The following is an 18,636-nucleotide window of genomic DNA, read 5'->3' as shown; positions in this document are numbered from 1 at the left end:
ATATAGACACCACAAACATATTGTACATCAGTGACATTGTTGCCAAAAGTGTCGCTAAAAAATTTATCAAGGGGACAGTCTTTATTCTTTCAGCTACTTTGTGTCTTTACCTTATATTCACCTAGTTGTATTTGCATGTAAATTAATTAAAAAAACAAAGTTTTTCTTACGGAAGTAAAGAGATAAATTGAAATTTAAAGCCAACAAAAATTATTGCGTCACCAACATCGATTATGCAAAATATGTCTACAAACCACTCAAATAAACTGACTTGTGGTATTTTCCAATAACAAAAGAATTCTAAAAACTAGGGCTTTACAGAAAGCACAAAGTTGGCCCAAAAAAAATATACTCTCTTAAGAACAAATTCTGTGACTAGCTTGCAGAGAACAAAAACTAATTGTAAGTTTCGTTATATCGAACAGTTCGTTAGTAAGGAGCGACCCGGCTCAATAGTAACCAACACTCTAAAAAGTGGAATTTTGATACCAATAGCTACATCAAAAGAATTGCATTTTAATGCTGATTTTAAATATGTAAGTTTCATCAAGTTTAGTCTTACCCATCAAAAGTTACGAGCTTAGAAAATCTGCCTTATTTTAGAAAATAGGAGAAAACACCCCAAAAAGTCGTAGAATCTTAACGAAAACCACACCAACAGATTCAACGTATCAGAAAACCCTGTCGTAGAAGTTTCAAGCTAATATCTACAAAAATGTGGAATTTTGTATTTTTTGCCAGAAGGCAGATCACGGATGCGTGTTTATTTGTTTTTTTTTTTTTTTTTTCTCAGGGGTGATCGTATCGACCCAGTGGTTCTAGAATGTTGCGATCAAAACTATTAGAAAGCCATTTAGCCAAAAAAATAAATATACAAATTTCATTTTAATTATTCCTCTGCAGAGCCAAAATCAAAGCATGCATTGATCCAAAAACATTCAGAAATTAAATTAAAAAAAACAGGTTTTTTTTTAACTGAAAGTAAGGAGCGACATTAAAACTGAGAACTAACAGAAATTACTTCGTATATGAAAAGGGCTGCTTCCTCATCAACGTCCCGCTCTTTACGCTAAAGTTTTTTAGTGTTTCAAAAAGTAGAGTTGAGAGAAAGAGTCAAACTTTAGCGTAAAGAGCGAGGCGTTGATGAGGAAGCAGCCCATTTCATATAGGAAGTAATTACTGTTCGTTTTAAGTTTTAATGTCGCTCCTTACTTTCAGTTAAAACACTTGTTGTTTTTTATTTAATGGTCTTTCAGCGACCATGACATCTAGAGCATTTAGTGTATTAAATAAAAAAACAAGTATTTTTAACTGAAAGCAAGGAGCGACATTAAAACTTAAAACAAACAGAAATTACTCCGTATATGAAAGGGGGTTTTCCTCCTCAACGCCCTGCTCTTTACCCTAAAGTTTGACTCTTTCTCTTAACTCTACTTTCTAAAAAAGTAAAAAATTTAGAGTAAAAAGCGGGGTTTTGAGGAGAAAACTATTCTTTTGATGTAACTATTGGTATCAAAATTCCATTTTTTAGAGTTTCGGTTACTATTGAGCCGAGTCGCTCCTTACTACAATTAAATAAAAAAAAACTAATTTTTTTAGCTGAAAGTAAGGAGCGACATTAAAACTTAAAACGAACAGAAATTACTCCGTATATGAAATGGGTTGTCCCCTCCGCAATCCCTCGCTCTTTACGCTAAAGCTTTTTATTGTTTTAAAAAGCAGAATTGTGGCAAAGAATCAAACTTTAGCGTAAAGAGCGAGGGATTGCGAAGGGGACAACCCATTTCATATACGGAGTAATTTCTGTTCGTTTTAAGTTTTAATGTCGCTCCTTACTTTCAGCTAAAAAAATTAGTTTTTTTTATTTAATTTCTGAACGTTTTTGAATTAATGCATGTTTGGTTTTGGCTCTCCGCACATAAATTTTTAAAATTAAATTTGTATATTAATTCTTTTTTTGGCTAAATGGTTTTCTCTTAGTTTTTATCAGACGATTTTGAGGAATAAGGGGTGGAGAAGGAGGCCTAGTTGCCCTCCAATTTTTCGGTTACTTAAAAAGGCAACCAGAATTTTTAGGTTTTAACGAACGTTTTTATTAGTAAAAAATATACGTAACTTAAGAATTAACTTACGTAACAAAGTTTCATAATCTTATATTTTTATTATGTATGCGAGGGGGGTTTGTACCCTCGTTAATGCCTCGCTCTTTACACTAAATCGTAAGTTTTGTCCCAATTCTTTAAGAATGACCCCTGAATCAGAAAGGCCGTAGAATAAATAGTTGAAATTACTAAAAATACTTTAGCACAAAGAGCGAGGTATTTATCTCCTCCTAAATACCTCGCTCTTTATGCTAAAGTATTTTTAGAACCCCTCATATGCGTAATAATCTCTGTTCGTTTTAAGTTTCAATGCTACTCCTTCCTTTCATTTGAAAAAACGTTTTCATGTTTATTTTTCATTGTTTTCTTATAGTAATGCTAGAAAATCCTGCGCCCTTTTCATTGAATTTTTCTTCCCCCATGACATATTCCTCCAAGGTAAGATCCTCCAACATAGCCCCCTCCCCTCATCCCCACCCCCAAACAAAATAAAATCCCCCTGAAAACGTCTGTACACTTCCCAATAACCATTACTATATGTAAACACTGGTCAAAGTTTGTAACTTGCAGCCCCTCCCCCAGAGGTTGTGGGGGAGTAAGTCATCCCCAAAGACATAGTTATTTTGGTTTTCGACTATTCTGAACAAAATGGCTATCTCAACATTTTGATTCGTTGACTATGGGGAAAAATGAGCGTGGGAGGGGGCCTAGATGCCCTCCAATTTTTTGGTCACTTAAAAAGGGCACTAGAACTTTTCATTTCCGTTAGAATGAGCCCTCTTGCGACATTCTAGGACTACTTGGTCGATACGATGACCCCTGGAAAAAAGAAAAAATAAATAAAATAAACACGCACCCGTGATTTGTCTTCTGGCAAAAAATACAAAATTCCACATTTTTGTAGATAGGAGCTTGAAACTTCTACAGTAGGGTTCTCTGATACGCTGAACCTGATGGTGTCATTTTCGTTAAGATTTTACGACTTTTAGGGGGTTTTCCCCCCTATTTTCTTAAATTAGGCAAATTGTCTCAGGCTCGTAACTTTTGATGGGTAAGACTAAACTTGATGAAACTTATATATTTAAAATCAGCATTAAAATGCGATTCTTTCGATGTAGCTATTGATATCAAAATTTTTTAGAGTTTTCTAAAAGAGTTATTGATATCAATTTTTTAGAGTTTTGGTTACTATTGAGCCGGGTCGCTCCTTACTACAGTTTGTTACCACGAACTGTTTGATTCGTTACCATGAACTGTTTCATTAAATACAATAACAAGTTTTTTTTTCAACTGAAAGTAAGGAGCATCATTAAAAATTTAACGAGCAGAAATTATTCTGTATATGAAAGGGGCTGCTCCCTCCTCAACACCGCGCTTTTTACACTAAAGTTTTTTTTATTGTTTAAACGGTAGAGTTGTGAGAAAGAGTCAAACTTTAGCGTTAAAACATCTTTTGTCACTTAAAAAGACGTTCAGACATGGTATTCCCGTAAAGGGGGAGATAACATTCCTCCTTTATGTAGTGACAAATCTTGTTAGTAATCAATTGGGAAATTGAATGATACACAATCCTTTCACCAGGGCTGTGGGGGTCATGACACAGTTATTAGACCTTTTGAACAAAATGGCTTTTCAAAATTTCTGTAAGTGTTGAGGAGAAGAGGTATTCAAAAAGGGCAAGGAGACTAGTTGCCCTCCGCCTACTCTTCAACGCCCCCCTCAACATACCGTGGAAGTTTCAACTTAATACTCTCAGCCGTTCCTTAGATATTGCTGATACGCCTTTTTGACACCCAGCATGCACATAGTGTGTTCTGGTTGTGCTTGACACCCCTCTCAATGTATTCTTCAAGTTTCACCTTAACAGTGGCGTAATTTCGTTAAAATCCTGGAGGGGGCAAAGTTGGAGCCAATTTTTCCAAATCAAATGAAAATGACAATAAAACTAAAAAATAAGCAAGTGGTACCATAAAGGTACTCTATAGTACTATAAAGGTAAATATGTACTAAAAAACTGGTCTGTTTCTGTTGACGCTTGAATTATGCAGGTTATCTTAGTTTTGACAAGATTTTAGGAGAAACTAAATTTCAGCTTGGGAGCAGCCTCGGGTCAGGGGGGGGGAACCAAGGTCTGGGAGGGGCAGTTGCCCCACCCCTGCCCCTTAGCAAATTATGTCCCTGCACCTTAATTCCCATACCCTTTTTGGGGACCCAGAATCAGACATGGTCCTTTTTCCCACTAAAAAAAAAACCTTTTATGTTAACAATATACAACCTGCAAAACTTACATCCCTTGTCTAGGGAGCTGTGATGGTGGGAGGGGGGTTAATGTTAACCCTGGGGTACAGTTATTTGACCTCTGGAATATTTGGAACAAAATGACAATTTCAAAATTTTTAATCAGATTGCCTTAGGAATAAAGGGTGTGGGAGGGGCACTGGCTGCCCTCCGATCACTTTGACTCTTAAAAAGGGTACTAGAACCTTCAGGTTCAATCAAATGAGCCCCGTCCAATGTTTACATGACCGCTTCTTCCGCATAATGTGGCTTATGGGGAAAATGATAATAATAATTACAAATAATACATTGAAGCCTTATGACTCTTTACGATGTATTGCTTCTAAAAATGTTTTAACAAGAATAATTTTTCAATAAAAATATCAAAAAGGTATTTTTTCAAAATATACAAGGGTGGAAGGGCAAGCTCAGCTGCCTTTTTCCAATTGTTGCCACTGCCAAAATTTCAGGGGAAAAAACCTTCGGTCCATTCATTTGGCCTATTTTTCCTTCTTTTTCGAATGCCACTTACGAAACTGTCACGACCCTCAGATCAATCCTAGCGATTATAGGCTAATTTGGACCACATACTCTTTTCACATTGTTTAACGGAGTCGATTAGTTATCCATTACATTCATGTTATAACTGCCATTGTTACGATGCAAATACTTAAGCCTTTTCTAGCTGAGAAAGACTTATCATCTCAAAAAAAATTGAAGAATTCACCTATTGTAATAAGCTAAATGACGTCACCAAAATAAGATTAAGTTTTAAATCTGCATAATACAGCTCTATTAGGATAGCACAAAAAAACCTTCCTTTTTATGTAAGCCTACATTCCTCGTTACGAATCGACCTTGACCATTTTATTTCTTGTAAGCCAAGATTATGATACCTGTCATCCGGCCTTGAGATGCCCTTTCTGCTATACTCGCCTTACAGGTGTCTTCACCCATAAGGTTTACTTAATGCGGAGAGAAAGCTAATTTTGGCTTAAAATGGGGTCATTCGTAATATTATAGAATAGGATGGAGAGAAAGTAATCAGAAAAGATATTATTTGGCATTTAAGATGCTGAAAACTTCTGAATGCTGCGGGATGTCTGACGAATCATTACTCTTATAGTAATGTTTTTTTTTTATTTAAGGTGGGAGAAATGGCTAGAGTCGTATACATCGCTCCGACTTTACTGTCTCTCTTGAAAAGCGTCCGTTTCTATGTGGATTTGTATAAAAGCTATCCTTGTTGCGATTTTTTTTTCCGTTTTGCAAGTTATATTAACTTGGGTTTAAAATACAATTATTAATATTCACATACTATTTCCGGTTTTGTAGCCTATATACTCGATCCTCCAGTACTGAAAACAAAACGAACAAAACCATCAAATTAACCCTGGCAGAAATAAAATATAATTAAGTTGAACCTAAACCAATTAAAAATTTGCCAGAATCGAAATTTTAGGCGCTGGTTTAAAATGGGTTAAAATTTGTTAGTTGTTCTTTCTGTTTTTTTGTTTGGGGGGGGGGAACAAGCAAGTGGTACCTTAAAGGTACTTTATAGTACTAAAAAGGTAAATATTTATTGAAAAATTGATCTGTTTCTGTTGACGCTTGATTATGCAGGTTTCCAGAATGAGACAAATACTGACACTAAGGCGTCAACTGGGGGGCAGTGGTATCTGCCCACAATGTTTTCTTGCCCCCTAGGTGATAAATAATACCTTCTTAGGGATATTATTTTTGATGATGCTTTTTCAGATAGTTTTATTGAAAAATTTTGAATAAATAATAAATTTGCCCCCCTCCTCCCATCTCTGAAATTTCCTTGAATTTGACTTGAACACTCACTTCAGTGGCATAAAGTTTTACAAGCAAACGCAGTAACAAACTGAGAAGACCCTATAACGAACTGTAAGTAAGGAGTGAAACGGCTCAATAGTAAACGAGATTCTAAAAAAAGAATTTTGATACCAATAGATGCATCAAAAGAATTGGATTTTTATGCTGATTTCAAAAATATATAATTTTCATCAAGTTTAGTCTTACCCATCAAAATTTACGAGTCTGATAAAATTTTGTATTATTTTCGAAAAAAGGGAGAAACACCTCCTAAAAGTAATAGAATCTGTATGAAAATAACACCATCAGATTCAGCGCATCAGAGAACCCTACTGTAGAGGTTTCAACCTCCTATCTACAAAAATGTGGAATTTTGTTTTTTTTGCCAGAAGAAAGAACACGGAAATGTGTTGATTTGTTTTTTCGTTTTCCCCCAGGGTTGATCGTATCGACTAAGTGGTCCTAGAACGTTGCAGGAGGGTTCATTTAAACGGAAATTAGAAGTTCTAGTGCCCTTTTTAAGCGACCAGAAAAATTGGAGGGCAACTAGGCCCTCTCCCACGCTCAAATTTTCCCAAAGTCACCGGATCAAAATTTTAAAACAGCCACTTTGTTCAGCATTGTCGAAAAATCTTATAGCTAGGTCTTTGAGGATGACTTAATCCCCCTAATTCCTCGGGAGAAGGGCTGCAAGTTATGTACTTTGCCTATTTTTTTACATGTAGTACTGGTTATTGGGAAGTATAGAGATGTTTTCAGGGGGATTTGTTCTGGTGGTGGGGGAGAGGGTCGGGGAGAAGGAGTTAAGTGGGAGGATCTTAATATGGAGGAGTTTATCATGGGGAAAGAGAATTTCCATCAAAGGAGCGCTGGATTTTCCAGCATTATTTAAAAAACAATCAGAAATTAAATTAAAAAATAAGTTTTTTCGACTGAAAGTAAGGAGCAACATTAAAACTTGAAACGAACAGAATATGATTATTACGTATATGAGGGCGTTTTTCCCTTCCTCAATACCTCACTCTTTGCGCTAAAGCATTTTTAGTAATTTCAAAAGAGCTATTTATTCTTATTAAACGGCCTTTGTGATTCAGGAGTCACTCTTAAAGAATTAGAAAAAAATTCGAAATTCGAAAAGAGCGAGGTACTGAAGAGGGAGCAAACCCCTTCATATATGTACTAAAAATATATGAATATAGAAGTTCGTTATGTAAGTTAATTCGTAAGTTACCTCTATTTATTACTAATAAAAATGCTCGCAAAATAAAATTAAAAGTTTTAGTGGCCTTTTTAAGTAACCAAATAAGTGGAGGACGATTAGGCCCCCTCCCCGATCCTCTTTTTTCTCAAAGCCTTCCGATCAGTATTTTGAGGAGGCCATTTAGCCAAAAAAGTAAAATTGATATGCAAATTTCGTTTTAATAATTTAAATACGATTAGCCAAAATCAAAACGTGCATAAATTCAAAAAAGTTCAGAAATTAAATAAAAAAACAAGTTTGTTTTAACTGAAAGTAAGGAGTGACATTAAAACTTAAGACGAACAGAAATCTAATTCCTTGACATAAAAAAAAACTAAGAAGGAAACGTGTTGAGAAAATAATTCTTGCTTCACCATATACTGAGAAATTGTGGTTTACATATTTTGAATACACTCCCACTACATTTACTTCCACCTAATGTGCAAATATTTAGCCCTGTTATATATTTTCTATATTATTATAGTCTAGATTATTTATTATATATTTCTATGACGTGCAAAATTACATTCAAAATGAGAAATAACACTGAACAGATAAATAATGAGATATGGAACAAAACAGAGTGTCAAATTAAATTGAATTGCTAACTAGATTGGGACTTAAAACTAAATAATAACACAGCAATTGTCGATTTTAGATATCTCAGAAAATTATGATACAGCAAGGAACGTGTTAAGCAGGGAGGAGGAACATGAATGCCTTACAGAATTTCTTAATTCAACTGAATTTACTGATTTTCCACCCTATTACTTAAAACTAAATAATAAAGCAATGATTATATCCATTTAAATGCTTCAGGGGGCATAGGCATTGGAACACATGATTTTGAATGGATCCGAACAGCTAAAGTAAAATACATGGAAAGAGTCTGAGGTAATCATACACAAAAATGAAATGCGCGAAAGACTTACTGCTAAAGGACATTTGACAAGCAGTATCACAACGAATGGATTGAATCGCAAATGAAATCTGCAAATGAAATTACAACAAGTTCCCGAAGAAAACAATACCCTTAAAATGAATTTTCTTTCATGCATTAGTAGGAAGGAGGAATTGAATTCACGCCGGTCTTTCTTAACTCTATTTTTATTCCTTATTTGACACCTCATGACTTAAAACAAAAAAATAACGATTTTTACACACTCCCATTAAACGAACAACTATCTGGAACATTTTTTTGTTACAATTACATACCTTTTATGTATTTTTATTATGACATCAAGAAATATCTTCAGTTCATGAAAACTAGAATCAATATACACAAGCTTGTCGCTTGCCCGGGCAAGGCCTCAAAATCGCTTAAATCGTTTTTTTTAAGCTTGCATATTGACATTTATGGCCACAAAACGATTTAAATAGCTCACAAAGGTTGGTTGTATCGAGCCTATGGTGAAGCCATGATCAAACAGTTCGTGGTAACGAACTGTAGTAAGGAGCGACCCGGCTCAATAGTAACCAAAACTCTAAAAAATTGAATTTCGATATCAATAGCTACATCAAAAGAATCGCATTTTAATGCTGATTTTAAATATATAAGTTTCATCAAGTTTAGTCTTAGCCATCAAAAGTTACGAGCCTGAGAAAATTTGCCTTATTTAGGAAAATAGGGGGAAACACCCCCTAAAAGTCGTAGGATCTTAACGAAAATGACACCATCAGATTCGGTGTATCAGAGAACCCTACTGTAGAAGTTTCAAGCTCCTATCTGCAAAAATGTGGAATTTTGCATTTTTTGCCAGAAGACAAATCACGGGTGCGTGTTTATTTTTTTTTTTTTTTTTTTTTTTTTTTTTTTTTTTCCAGGGGTCATCGTATCGACCAAGTGGTCCTAGAATGTCGCAAGAGGGCTCATTCTAACGGAAATGAAAAGTTCTAGTGCCCTTTTTAAGTGACCGAAAAATTGGAGGACATCTAGGCCCCCTCCCACGCTCATTTTTTTCCCAAAGTCAACGGATTAAAATTTTGAGATAGCCATTTTGTTTAGCATAGTCGAAAATCATAAGAACTATGTTTTTGGGGATGACTTACTCCCCCACAGTCCCTGGGGGAGGGGTTGCAAGTTACAAACTTCAACCAGTGTTTACATATAATAATGGTTATTGGGAAGTGTACAGACGTTTTCAGGGTTTTTTTTTTTTTGGTTTTGGGGGTAGGGTTGAGGGAGGGGGCTATGTGGGAGGATCTTTCCTTGGAGAAATATGCCATGGGGGAAAAAATTCAATGAAAAGGGCGCAGGACGAATCTGGTCACGTTAGAAAAAAAACGTCAAATTAAGAGCTTAATATACAATGCTGGGTGTTCGGAGCCTCTCTATTATGGAGTATAATTTGAAAAGAACACAACTATACGAGCGATAAAACATATATACCACAACCATAACTCAACTAACGAAGGAACTGCTAAGAGATAACACAACTATAAAGCGAAAACAGGTGAAAACTAACGGGAAAATAAACGAACTAAGAGGTGGAAGGGGCCCAGAGAAAAAATATAATCCTTTTTCAATTTTGAGCCTAACTTCCAAAAAGGAGTAATAATGTCAGAAGCCCCGAAATACCGAATTATTTTCTTTTCAAACAGTTCGTGGTAAGGAACTGTAGTAAGGGGCGACCCGGCTCAATAGTAAACGAAACTCTAAAAAACGGAATTTTGATGCTAAAAGATACATCAAAAGAATCGAATTTTTACGCTGATTCTAAATATATAAGTTTCAATTAATTTAGTCTTTGTCATCAAAAGTTACGAGCCTGAGAAAATTTGCCCTATTTTGGAAAAAAAGGGGGAAACATCCCCTAAAAGTCATAGAATCTTAACGAAAATCACACTATCGCATTCGGTATATCAGAGAACTCTATAGCAAAAATTTCAAGCTCCTATCTAAAAAATGTGGAATTTTGTATTTTTTGCCAGAAGACAAATCACGGGTGCGTGTTTATTTGTTTGTTTTTTTTTTTGTTTTTTTTTCCCAGGGGTCATCTTATCGACCAAGTGGTCCTAGAATGTCGCGAGAGGGCTCATTCTAACGGAAATGAAAAGTTCTAGTGCCCTAGTTCTAGGCCTAGTAATTTCTGTTCGTTTTAAGTTTTAATGTCACTCCTTACTTTCAGTTAAAAAAACTAGTTTTTTTTTTATTTAATATCAAGAAGAGACTCACATTGTCTGAAATGAGAAGACAAGCGACAATAAGAATTCATATTTACAAGCCTGCCGCCTAGCTGTGCCGGGGCCCGGTGGTGAAGCCATCGAGCCTCTGGCATTAAGTATGGTGGCTGATGTCAACCCCCTATAAACATCCCCCATCCCCCCACTGAAAATACCGCCAGAGAAAATATCCCCCGGAAAATACCCCTGCAGAAAATACCATCCTCGGGAAATACCCCCGCGGAAAATACCCCCTGCGAAAAATATACCCCGGAGAATACCTTCCCCACGGAAAATACCCCATCGTAAAAAATACCCCCCGGAAAATAATCCCTGGAAATTACCCTCTTGTGGAAAATTATCCCTACAGTAAATACCCCCATAAAATATTCCCCGTAAAACCCCCTGTAGACCCTCCGGAAAAATTCTACCCCCACGCTGCTGGTTGGTCTCCAATCATTCTTGACTCTAAAAAAAGGACTAGGCCTATAACTCTCAATTTGTGATCTGATGAGCACAATCTCAAGTTGCTGCGACCTTGAGGGGAAGTGTGGATGAGGAAGGGGTAGACCCCTCTTTTACGGAATAAGTTCTGCTCATTTTGGGGTTTAATGTTATTCTTTACTTTCATAAACAGCAGAGACCAGAAATATTCCCATAATTATTAAGTGGGTGGATGCTAATTTATCCACAAAACATGTTTTTTAAAGAAAAGTAAAGAGCTCCATGAGAAATAAATTCAAATGATTTTAAAAGTATAAAACTATGGAGTCTAGTAGAAAAAAAACAACATAAAACAAAAAGATACTTCCATGAAAAGACTGTTAATAAAAAACAAAATAAATTAATTTAAATTTTTTTTCCACAGATGAATTTTGTCATAGAAGAGTAAAGGGCACCATTAAGCAAAAACTGAGTAGAAATAAATATAAATACATTTTTAAGCATAAAATTTCAGACCAGTAAATCTCAGTTTGCTAATTTTCAAAAAAAAGGAAGAAAAATATGGAGTCGTTTTGGAGAAAAAAATCCATGCACACATAAACACACAATTATTGCTCAATCGTGGAACAGAGGAGGCAGATATGAAAGCACAAGGCAATATCAGAGTAGTAATCTAAAATATTGTGTTTCGATTTTGAAAAAAAATTCCGACTGATATGTGACAGATAGCAACCCCATGTAGTTTTGTAGCCTACGATCTTAATTTGTTTAAATTGGTGGAGAGCAGGGGTGCCGTTTGCATTGGGGAGGGAGGGTTCATACACAATTTTCAAAGGCTGTACAAAGCCCTTCGGCTGGTATGCAATAATTTCTACTCTTCGTCAAGTATACATTAGCCATTTATTAACCAGTGAATGTTTGAGAAAGAAATTCTCTCACGGAACCTGGTAACACTAAGTGCCGACCCGGAAGTTCGCGTCAATGTTAATGTCGGTAAAATCTAATTGCCTCAAAACCTTGATAGTCATAATTGGTATTAATCCAGAAGGACTCAGAGAAATCGAAAGTGGTCGTTCTATATTTCTTGTGGCATTTGAGTTCAATATCGTAACAATGTATTAAAATTCAAATTTAATGCGATTGCAATTCAGATTACATGGCCGCATGAAAAATACAATTGGCAACCAGCATAAAAGGGGAAATATGAGATCATTTCAAAAAAACAGGGGAAAGCAGATTCGCCAGGGATAAAAAGAGGAGAATAGTCTAAGATTACTCTCCTACTTTCACGCTGAATTCCAAGGCTTTAACAGTTATCCCCAAAATTTCGTGTTTTTTCCCCTGTGTTTTCTCTTTTTTAACTTGACGTTTTGCTAGGGAATAGTAAATACTGATCAACGCACTTGACCGGGAAAGGTAGTCTTTTGGCTAAAATTTCCTTTTTTCCCCTGTCTTTTTTTCTTTTTTAACTTAACGTTTTACTAGGGAATAGTAAATACTGATCAACGTACCTGACCAGGAAAGGTAGCCTTTTGGCTAAAATTTCCTGTTTTTACCCGTGTGTTTTTTCTTTTTTAGCTTGACGTTTTGCTAGGGAATACTAAATACTGATCAACGCACCTGGCCAGGAAAGGTAGTCTTTTGGCTAAAATTTCCTGTTTTTCCCCTTTGTTTTTTCTTTTTCTTTTTTAACATGATGTTTTGCTAGGGAATAGTAAATACTGATCAACGCACCTGACCGGGAAAGGTAGCCTTTTGGCTAAAATTTCCTGTTTTTTCCCCTGTGTTTTTTCTTTTTTAACTTGACGTTTTGCTAGGGAATAGTAAATACTGATCAACGCACCTGACCGGGAAAGGTAGCCTTTTGGCTAAAATTTCCCGTTTTTCCCCTGTGTTTTTTCTTTTTTAACTTTACGTTTTGCTAGGGAATAGTAAATACTGATCAACGCACCTGACCGGGAAAGGTAGCCTTTTGGCTAAAATTTCCTGTTTTTTCCCATTTGTTTTTCTTTTCTTTTTTAACTTAATGTTTTGCTAGGGAATAGTAACTGCTGATCAACGCACGTGACCGCGAAAGGTAGCCTTTTGGCTAAAATTTCCTGTTTTTCCCCCTGTATTTTTTCTTTTTTAACTCGACGTTTTGCTAGGGAATAGTAAATACTGATCAACGCACCTGACCGGGAAAGGTAGCCTTTTGGCTAGAATTTTCTGTTTTTCCCCTGTGTTTTCTCTTTTTTAACTTGACGTTTTGCTAGGGAATAGTAAATACTGACCAACGCACCTGGCCAGGAAAGGTAGCCTTTTGGCTAACATTTCCTGTTTTTTCCCCTGTGTTTTTTCTTTTTCAAATTGACGTTTTGCTAGGGAATGGTAAATACTGATCAACGCACCTGACCGGGAAAGGTAGCCTTTTGGCTAAAATTTCCTGTTTTTTCCCCTGTGTTTTTCTTTTTTAACTTGATATTTTGCTGGGAATAGTAAATACTGATCAACGCACCTGACCGGGAAAGGTAGCCATTTGGCTAAAATTTCCTGTTTTTCCCCCTGTGTTTTTTTTCTTTTTTAACTTGATGTTTTGCTAGGGAATAGTAAATACTGAACAACGAACCTGACTGGGAAAGGTAACCTTTTGGCTAAAATTTCCTGTTTTTCCCCCTGTGTTTTTTTTCTTTTTTAACCTGATGTTTTGCTAGGGAATAGTAAATACTGAACAACGAACCTGACTGGGAAAGGTAGCCTTTTGGCTAAAATTTCCTGTTTTTCCCCTGTGTTTTTTTTCTTTTTTAACTTGATGTTTTGCTAGGGAATAGTAAATACTGATCAACGAACCTGACTGGGAAAGGTAGCCTTTTGGCTAAAATTTCCTGTTTTTCCCCTGTGTTTTTTTTCTTTTTTAACTTGATGTTTTGCTAGGGAATAGTAAATACTGATCAACACACCTGACCGGGAAAGGTAGCCTTTTGGCTAAAATTTCCTGTTTTTTCCCCTGTGTTTTTTCTTTTTTAACTTGATGTTTTGCTAGGGAATAGTAAATACTGATCAACGCACCTGACCAGGAACGGTAGCCTTTTGGCTATCCTGACATCTTTTATGATTTATATATTTCCCCCGTTGTTTATTCTTTTTTCTCACGCGGGTCTACTGTTTTACGCTGTTAAGTTTTAGAAATTGTGTCTCCCCCCAAATATATACTACATTACGAGCATACTATCACCTCATATTGTTTCATCTGTGTTACAAATTCTTTTCTTAAGACTTTGAACAGAAGCAAAGGCACTGACGCAAAACAGCAATTTTTTCCTCGAAGTGGGTCAAAAGCTATCAAGCGAAAATTCTGAGATTTCAAGTGAAGTTGAGGGATTTCAAGGTATTGAAGGTAAAGTTTTCAAGTGATGTTGATATTTTAACGCATAAATGGCCGATCAATTTCAAATTATCAAAGACCCTGTTCTTCTGCCGCGCGGAGGTGTATTCATCCTTAAAGCACGTGGTCCATTTGATATAAAAAATTCAATATTGGCATTTATTTGAAACTTCATTTAACCAAATTGATTCATTTGAGGCCAAATAAAATTACGCACAAAGGAATACAATTACGGATCAGCTATTTTATAGGAGAAGGGATGAACTTTGCGCGGGTGGGGGGGAGGTCTGCCTGAAGCCTCAAAAAGGGATTTTTTGTCCACAAATTTTCTAACTTTCAATGAGTCTTCACATAGCTTCTACCCGAGAGGGTAGAAATTAATTTGTAAACTCCCTTCATCCCCGGGAATTGTTTGAGACTATTCCCGTGATGTGGGTGCTGTGGGAAGATATCTCCCCTCTTATCGCACGAAAATGTTTTTTCATGTCCAACATAAAGATTGCACTCACATGCTTATCAGTACAAAAAGGTGGGCAATATAAGCAACACCAGGAAATTTTCCGGGGGAGGGGTGAGTGCAAACATAAGCTTTGTTTTCATCTGAGTTTATGCGAGAAAATTTGCCATCTTGCCGTTTATTTAAATTTCATAATTTCCTCTTGTTTTTATTGGGGGGGGGGTAGCGACCGCTGGCCCTATGCCCGCGTCCATGGGAGATATCCCTATGAAAAGGGTTTATACGAAGGCCTCGCCATAGAAGCTGTAATGTCGATGATCTTAAAATAAATTTTGATATTTCAGACCCCCCTGTCTCGTAACAAATACTTAGGGGTGTACTTTTTCAAGTATGATTTTCATCCTCGTAGCATTATCATACGAAAATCAAACTTGAATATAAAGGTAGGGAGTTCAAAGAGGAGTTAATCTGGCAGAAGTTCGATGGTCACTAATTAAAACCCGGCGCCAAGGCCGTATCCAGAGGGTTTGAACCCCCTCCCCTGGAAATATTTTTCCGATTCGTAAAAATGAAACAAAAATGAAGATAAACAAATTTTTGACGTTTTTTGAAGTTTTTTTTGTAAAACAGCAGTTTTTTCCTCGAAGTGGGTCAAAAAACTATCAAGTGAAAATTCTGGGATTTCAACTGAAGCTGGGGGATTTCAAGGTATTGAAGATGAAGTTTTCAAGTGAAGTCGATATTTCAAGGCATACATGGTCAATCAATTTTGACCTTTGAATAACATCGAACTTCTCCCTAGAATCTAAGACAGAGTTTCTAAGGCCTAAAAAGCTCTCCAGTCCCATTTTGACTTAAACGGTGTATGAAAAATACTTCAGGTGAACTGAGTGAATATTCAGGATATATATATATATATATATATATATATATATATATATATATATATATATATATATATATATATATATATATATATATATATATATCCTTGCCTCTCCTCTTCATTTTAGTGAACTGGTGCTCCTGAATATGTAGGCTACATATTGTTTTTTGGCTTTAGAACAAGCTTTTAGCTAAATAATTAAAATAAGAAGTTGTATAACACCCCAAAATAATAATAACACCCCCAAAAATAATAACACCCCAAAAAACTATGACTCTGTTACTGAGCTTTGGTATTATTTTTTAACTTTTTTACTTTTGAAATGTGGGACGTTATGTGGATGGAGAGTTATGTCGGTTGGGACTTATCTCGGTAAGGAGTTGCGTCAGTGATGTGTCGATGGGGCTGTTGTCACCGGAGATTTGTGCCATCAGTGACGCATTCACATAAAAGAGCAGAGTAAAGCTCTGATAAAGGGGTTGTGAGGTTACATACAAGGCCTTATCTAAGGGAAGCTAGGGGATTTGACCCGGGGAGTTAGGGGATTGTGTCTGACTCATAAAAACGTGACAAAAATGAACATAAACAAATTTTTGATGTGTTTTAAAGTTTTTAACCCCCGCCCCCAAAAAACAACCTAGGTACGTTCTTGGTTACATCAATTTAGTTTCATTTATTAGCTGCTTTCTATTTGTTTAATCTTGAACGTTGGTTTTAAAGCTCAGTGAGAGATTCACTCAGCAATGGATTGTATCAAGATGTTGCTGATTTGAATGTTTCACAGCGGTGGATTGTTCGGTAGTTTCCAGGTTTACGTATACAATGATGCCATAAGAATACCGTACACACCTAGTTTATTTGAGAGGATGAGTAGATTCAAGAAATGGTAACTTATGTTACCATTTACCTGCAATGGTACCTTGCACCATGGTGCCTTGCCAATAGAAAATGGCACCTTGATGTTGCTGAATTGAAAGTTTCTCATCGATGGATTGTTCGGTAGTTTCCAGGTTTACTTGTACAATGATAATGATGCCATAAGAATACCATACACACCTAGGAATTTGTTTGAGAGGTTGAGTAGATTTAAGAAATGGTCAATTTTACAGGCAATATAGAAAATTAGGATTGGTATTTTAACAGCCTGAACATCTGGAGGAGTAAACCCATACAACCAATGGTCTTGACCTTCAATATTCAAAAAAGCTGGAATGCTTCAGTTGTTTTTAGACCAGAACCCATACGATAAAAATCATTTAAAAAAATGATTTTCAGTATTTAAGGTGAGTGGGTGGGCGGTTAAATGAGGGATTGTAAGCCTCAAAAGCCGTCCCGCTGGTGCTCTATCAAACAGTTCGTAGTAACGAACAGTAAATAAGGAGTGGTCCGACTAAATAGTAACCGAAACTCTAAGAAATTACGTTGGGGCAACTTTCGAGGGAGGAATTTTCATGCGAAAAGGGAATTTTCCATGAAGGGGTGCTGGATTTCCCGGCATTATTAAAAAACCATCAGAAATTAAATAAAAAACAAGATTTTTCGTCTGAAAGTAAGGAGCGACATTAAAACTTAAAACGAACAGGAATTATTTCGTATATGAGGGGTTCACCTCCTCGTCAATACCTTGCTGGTTAAGTTTTTTTTAGCACTTTTAAAAGAGCCATTTATTCTAATTAAACAGCTTTTGTGATTCAAGGGTCATTCTAAAGGAATTAAAAAATTTAGAGCTTTAGCCTACAGAGTAAGGTGTATGGACGAGGGGATGAGCCCCCTCATATACGTAATAATTTCTATTTGTTTTAAGTTTTAATGTTGCTCCGTACTTCTAGCTGAAAAACTTATTTTTTCATTTAATCTCAATGAAAATCGCCATCAGATTCAGCGTATCAGAGAACCCTATTGTGGAGTTTTCAAGCTCATATGTGTATAAATGTGGAATTTTGTATTTTTTTTTTGCCAGAAGAATGATCACGGATCTGGTTTTTTTTTGTTTCCAGAGGTCATCGTATCGACCCAGTGGTACTAGAAAGTCGTGAGAGGGCCCATTCAAACGGAAATTAAAATTTATAGTGCCCTTTTAAGTGTCCGAAAATTGGAGGGTAACAAGGCCCCCTCCTACGCTCACATTTTCCCCTAAGTCACCCGACAAAAATTTTAAGATAGCCATTTTTCTAGCATAGTCGAAAAATTTAATAATTATGTCTTTGAGGATGACTAATCCCCCACAGTTTTTGTGGGGATTCATTTTGTGAATGAAAGTATGAAATTTGCCCATTGTTTACATATAGAATTGATTATTGGGAAGTATACAGACGTTTTCAGACGGATTTTTTTCTGGTGTATGGGGGGAGGGCCAGGGTTGGGGGTTACGTGGGAGAATCTTTCCATGGAGGAATTTTCCCTTCCATGGGAGAAGGGAATTTTCCATGAAGGGGTGCCGGATTTCCCAGCATTATTTATAAAAGATCAGAAATTAAATATAAAAAAAAAGTTTTTTTTCAACTTAAAGTAAGGAACAACATTAAAACTTAAAACGAACAGAAATTATTACGTATATGACGGGGTAAACCTTCTCGTATTGACCCCATGGTCAATACTTCGTTCTTTACGCTGAAGTTTTATTAGTACTTTCAAAAGAGCTATTTATTTTAATTATACGGCCTTTGTGATTCAGAGGTGATTCTTAAAAAACTAGAACAGTATTCAAACTTACAAATTTTTCGAAATTTTTAAGGAGGGGAAGCTGCGATCTGAAAGTTCTTTAAGCTGCTACAATCTGAAGTTTTCAGGTTTACCAAATGGTGTAAAATAAAAGGAATTGAAATCGGCTCCCTTCCCTTGCTTTGATTCTGCTTCTATAAATGT

The sequence above is a fragment of the Artemia franciscana genome, chromosome 14 (assembly GCF_032884065.1).
Source record: "Artemia franciscana chromosome 14, ASM3288406v1, whole genome shotgun sequence".
NCBI classification, from domain to species: Eukaryota; Metazoa; Arthropoda; class Branchiopoda; order Anostraca; family Artemiidae; genus Artemia; species Artemia franciscana.
Note: the sequence above shows the minus strand (reverse complement) of the source record.